This window comes from Limulus polyphemus, unplaced genomic scaffold (assembly GCF_000517525.1).
Source record: "Limulus polyphemus unplaced genomic scaffold, Limulus_polyphemus-2.1.2 Scaffold325, whole genome shotgun sequence".
Taxonomy (NCBI): domain Eukaryota; kingdom Metazoa; phylum Arthropoda; class Merostomata; order Xiphosura; family Limulidae; genus Limulus; species Limulus polyphemus.
In genome coordinates this window covers 54,681-60,913 of record NW_013665935.1, presented here as the reverse complement: position 1 = coordinate 60,913, position 6,233 = coordinate 54,681, and the positions used below count along the sequence as shown (strand labels likewise).

At 33.5% G+C, this 6,233-nt stretch overlaps 1 long non-coding RNA gene across 1 annotated transcript in view; it reads left to right on the top strand.

Moving 5' to 3' along the window:
* Positions 1–5,976, top strand: part of LOC106457400 — a 10,291-nt gene extending 4,315 nt beyond the window's left edge. The window contains exon 2 of the long non-coding RNA XR_001290701.2: positions 5,842–5,976. This is a non-coding gene — a long non-coding RNA (uncharacterized LOC106457400). The remainder of the gene's footprint in view (positions 1–5,841) is intronic.
* The last annotated feature ends 257 nt before the right edge of the window (positions 5,977–6,233 follow it).

The window sequence follows — 6,233 nt, the reverse complement described above, 5'->3', positions numbered from 1 at the left end:
AAAAAAACTTTTATGAAGTTTAAATTCGCAGGCCTATGTTATCTATCCAGTTTTATAGTCTCTATGTAAAGAAATATACATTGAATTGTTGATCAATTTCAATCTTCGGACATTTCTTTGGCTAATATTTCACTCCACATATCAATCTCCAATCCGATACCGTATTTGGCCATTTGTTTTTTAATGTGTTCAAAACCTGATATAGAATGAGATACTCGAGCCGGAAAAGGCCCGGACTGTGAATCCGAGGCTTCACGGTTCGTGTCCAACAGCCGCAGAAACAGAGTGACAGCAAAATCACACTATTCTGTCAGACAGAGAGTAGTCTAATAAGGGTATTCTTGACTAACTGTCTTCTTTTTAGTCTATCAGTTCAAAACTAGGGGCGGCTACGAGCAAATAACTCTTGTGTAGTTTTGCAGGAAAATCTTAAACAAACAGTGGCATACCCTTTCATAAAGGCATTTCATGTTTGCGTCATGGGTCGTCGTTATTTGCTGAAAAATCATGAAGAAATGCAGAAAAGGCACAATTTGTTGTATCTATCTATAATGCTTCCTGTACTTAATTTAATGGTTATAATAATCACTAAGTATTATAATGATCTATCTACTAATACGAATTTCACAAATGTACTTTCAGTAAAACTGAAAAGTACATTTCAGTAAAGGTTATTGTTAAAGGTTGTTCATCAAAACGACAAAAAATGTGATATTCGTGTACTTAGAATAACATCATTGTTCAGGACCGTTAATTTACTAAATCTATAAAATAGAAAATATCATATTTATGATCGTAGGTTAAGATTATACCGTTTTGAATTTCTATCCAAGTAAGTCAATTCAACGATAAACATTTGCATCGGGTTTAACCCTTTATGTTAGGAAATTAATCTAACAAATCTCTTAATAGCGAAAGTCCTATCCAGGTACGTGGATTAGCTTTTTATTTCAGGATAGTAAGCTAACAAGTCTGTTGAGAAGCGAAAGTCCTATCCAGGTACGTGGATTAACTTTTTATTTCAAGATAATAATCAATAAATCTACTGAACAGCGGAAGTCACAACCACATGACTAACATCATTTTTCAGGAATGTTAACTTAATTAACTTGTTGTTTTATTTCGGAATATTTATGCAAAGGTACTACTTAAAGGCTCTCTGCGTTTGCCATCCATAATTTTAAAATGACAGACTACAGGGAACGTAACTAATTTACAGCACCCACCGCCAGCTCTTGGGCTACTCTAATCGATGAGAAGGATTTAACCATAATTTTTATAACACACCAATGACAGCATGATTTTACGGCAAAGGGACAAAAACCATGGATCCACAGTTCTGCACGCTAGCAATTGTACCATGCTTGGTATATGCAACATATTTTCTTATTACCGTTCTTTTAATAGTAGGTACAAACAAACAAAACAAAAAAAAAAAACAGCCGTCATATTGTAGCTGACGTTGTTCCAATTCGTTAGATGAAAATACCACCAATACTGGAATTGATCCCACTAACTACTGGTGTGGTTCTTCGTGTGTTTTACACATGTTTTGGTCACTGTTTGAACTGAGTGTTGTAACAGGCCAAAATATAAAATTACTCAGTATAATTCTAAGAACTTATATATGAAAGTAAAGAATATGTAATAATATGTCAACTACCCTACGAGTGTCATATCCAGTGTCGACGAGGCCTTTCGCTCAATACCAAGCCGGATCGACAGACAGAGCACTATTTATAGCATCATCTTCATGTAATGTAATATATATATGGTAGTGAAAGGTATAAAAACAAGTTGGTAATTTGAAGATTAATAAAGTGGTAGGTAAATAAAAGCTTCAACTATGTGATTCTTAGACTCAAAATTATTAATTTAATAAATCAATATGATAAAGAATTTCATATCCATATTACGTAGATAAACATTTTATTTCAAAACTACCTCTCTAATACACCAGCAAACGGAGAAAATCGAAGCCGCGTTACCTTAAAAGGATTATTACGTTGCTGAAATGTTGTGTGTTAACACAAATATTGTGTTATTTAACAACAACACGAATTGTCTTCCTCAAATACAAAAACTGTTGTAATGATATGAACGTACAACTTATGTTAGCTGTCTAAACACAGAAATAACTTGCGGATTTCAGTTTAAAACTGTGATTATTTAAATAAATTGCTCTTTGTGAAAGCACATTGTTATTATGCGTGTGAAGAATGTATAGAATACAATGCAAAACTCTTCAAGTTTTTTGCCTCAGCCAAAACATTTGTGTTCTGTTTTATTAGCCTAGAATGATTATGTTGTTCTTACAGTGTAGTCTAATAAGTCTTCAGAACATAGATATTTAAATCTATATATAAACATTAACATAATATTCTAATGTGCTACTCAAACTATTCTGCAAAACATAAGTTAAAGCAAATTAAAGCTATCATTTAGGATCAACAGCCTAATAGGTCTATAGAGCAGATTCATAATCATATATGCAGTTTCTGGAGTGGTCCATAACTTGTCTATTTCCATCTCTGAAAGTTTCTATTTTACATGATGATACAAAGTACAGGCTTGCATATGCAAAAAGTAAAATAAAAAATACTTCTCTCGCACACTGTCATTTTTGTGTTAAAGCCAACTTACCTCTTCAGTACACCAAGGAGATATACCAGATGTCTATTTCAGCAGTATGCTACAAACGCCCACATTCATAACTTTACGTATCTCTCCAGACTTAAGTAATAGCTCTTCGAATGATTACTTGTTCAAAATTAAGTGAGTTACACCAATACTCTCAGTTCTAAACTTTTATCTATCTATACATGCGTACAAACACGTGAGCAATCGTTCTGTTCAATGGATTATTTTAGTGTTTTATATATACATGTAGGCATTTCTTTGATTTGACTGGTTGGTTACATAAATAGCTCTAACTTTCAAGATGAATTAAATGCTTTAACAGTACCACCGATTTCCTAGTTTCTAAGTGAAGCGATAAATGTATCCTTTAAAGTTGAAATGAATAAATCCAAGTACCAGAATAACAAAATTTTAGTGATATATATATATATATATATATATATTACCTAAAGTTTCTTTACCTCTGTACTTTCTTAACACTAGATGGCATAGATTACAATAAAATTTACCTGAAAGATATTCGACGTCCTCAATAATCTCTTTAAAGTCCAATATTGATAGGGCTTGGAAAATCAGTATACCAACATTTTAAATTAGTTATAAATTAGCTACTAGTTGATCCTTTGAAGTAATTCCACCAACAGTATTTGTATTACTTATATTATGTAAAACAAAATATAAAAGAAAACTAAATTAAAAGAGGACAATCAGTTAAATAAGTTCCTATTTTGCGTTGGCGAGTCTCTTAATAGATTTTTAAATGTTAATCACCAGTTCATTCTATTAGCCTATACAGAAATTTCGAATAGAAAAGGCCCCCAGTGGCTCAGCGGTAAGTCTGAGTCCTTATAACACTTAAGATCGGATTTCGAATCTGGCGGTGGACACAGCATAGAAAACCAGTTTTGTGTAGCTTTCTACTCGGCAACACAAAAGAATGCTGGATTCATTTCAACAAAAGCAGAAATATGTATTTTACAAAACATACTTTTAACGTTACAGTGCAAACTGTTTAGGATACTGGTGCAACAAGTGATTTTATAAAATAGAACTTGCCAAAACTTTATTATTTTTTTTTACAAAGTGTAAAGAGGATGTAGAATTTATTTATGGAGTCGTACTATGTAACATTGACTTATAAACATATCAAGTATCGAAATAGACTAGAAAATAAAATTAATTTGTTTGAAAATAAATGAACTTAATAATGGAAATCATAATATTAGTGTATATTTCGAAAAACAATAAACTAAGAAAAATATTTTATCGTATAGGGATCATATCTTTCACTGACCTTCAATGTAGCGTGCATGTTAAGAAGTTGTGACGAATTTTGTTTTATTCAAAATATTGGATCGCATAGATTGCAACAAATGCCAGCCTTGTAATTTTTTCATTTCATTTTGTATATACATGATTAAGTCAATGCACTTTTCCTGAAACATTTTACTCATGTGTAAAAAAAACAAAAAAACAACAACAACTTATGATCTGTAATAAAGTTACAACTATTTAAGCAATACAACGTAAAAAAATGGCGTTGCTTGTAAGGAGCACGTGTCTATAAATAACCACGAAGCAGAGCTCCTGATATATAAACACTTTCTGCTTCCTTGGCACTTTGCCTACCAACTAATCCCGAACTGTTCGTCGAAGCAATAATCTTTAGCAAGATCATTTCAAAGGAAAAGCTTGTACTTGTTTCTCTTACTACTGTAGGGCACCACTGTAGGCGTACTTAATTCCATTTCTTCAATCTTTAGCAAGAATCATTTCAAAAGAAAGCTTGTACTTGTTTCTCCTACTACTGTACAGCACCGGGTTTTCTTTAAAATTATTCCTGTAAACTCCCAGTGGAGCATAGGGCCGCAACAACACCTCACCAACGGAAGGTGTTGTTGCAGTTACTTGTAGTAGGTTGTTTTGTTTTTTTTACGGGGTGGAATTGCTAGCCCCGCGCCCAACCCTCCCCCTTTCTCATCCTGGACTTGGGACCAGGCAAAGGCGTGTTTGGTGTGACGGGGATTCGAACCCGCGACCCTCAGATTACGAGTCGAGAGCCCTAACCACCTGGCCATGCCGGGCCTCACGGTACCACTGTAGGCGTACTTAATTTCATTTCTTCAATCTTTAGCAAGATCATTTCAATGGAAAAGCTTGTACGTGTTCATTTTTTTTTTACTACTGCCGAATTATTGAAACGTATACTACAAATGTAAACGTGCTTAACCCCGTTTCTTCGGAATTGAATCTAATAAATGTTTCATCTTGATACATTCTACCTTACCGCCGTCATGTTGGCTTTCAAAAAGATTGCTTCATTCAAAATATCTAAACCTCTTCATAGTCTGACAGCTAAAATATCTCCATTTCTATTGTCGTGCTAATGCTGAAACACTTGTTACATATTTAATAATAATGTTTATTTTGGTTTTGTCTAAATATGTGATAACTACAAATTATAATAAATCAAATCAAATCTCTTTTTTTCCAACATTTTGCAGCTTCTTTTTTAAAAACTACATCTATAGTTTTCTCAGTTACACATAACGATTATAAAAACATAATTTTGTCCAACGAATAAAAAACAACAACTTAAACATGAGTTAATTTAAGTCGATCAACATTAAATTTCCGTTACCAAATTTTATTGTGTTTATGTTTGTTTGTAGTTAAGCACAAAACTACACAAAGGGCTATCTGTGCTCTGCCCACCACGGGTAACGAAACCCAGTTTCTAGCGTTGTAACTCCGCAGACATACCGCTGTGCTACTGGGGGGCATATTGTGTTTATACGCTTGTTGTTAAACACAAAGTTACACAATGGGCTAGCTGTGCTTTAACGAATGCGGGTATCAAAACTTGATGTTTAACGTTATAAGACCTCAGGAACATTTGATTATGACATAGTTATAGTTGGAAAAACAAGTCAGCACAAAAGAAAAGAAAATTAATTAAATTCTCTTTCAATGTTTTTTATTTTTAAATTTCAAAATTAGCCATGTATTCCAATTAATATTACAAATTTTTAGAAATAATCTTTAAAAACGTAGTTGATCATGTGTATGCAGCATTATATTCATATCTAATTTTATTTGTTTTTGAAGCCTTTTTAGGAATATATAGATGACCGATAGATAGAACAGATTTTGCTCTATTTAATCAAACTAATTTATAGCATAATTATTCGACTGTAACAGGTTGGGTGAAGACGATGTCCAGCCAGACAAAAGAAACTTCGCCCCAGGGAGGAGTGTACCACATTCTTGAAACTACTTACCCGGAACCCTTATCATGGTTACACAGATCGTCAGTAACAGATTTCCCTCAGTGTTACAAACGAAGCCAGAAAAGAAATATCCGGAATCGAAGAGGTAATCGATATCGTACACAACCCGTGACTTTTGATGAAATCAAAGAGGTCGACGAGGAGAATTTGGAAGAAACCCAAGGTGAAATTTGTAAGAATTTTTTGAAGTTTTCAGCCGTGCCAAATGTAAAGCTTGTTAAATCGGCGATTCCTGATGTATCTTCGAAAAATCCCGATATTTTTCCCAAGCAAGTAAGTATTCAAACGCGTCCCACTTCCCTA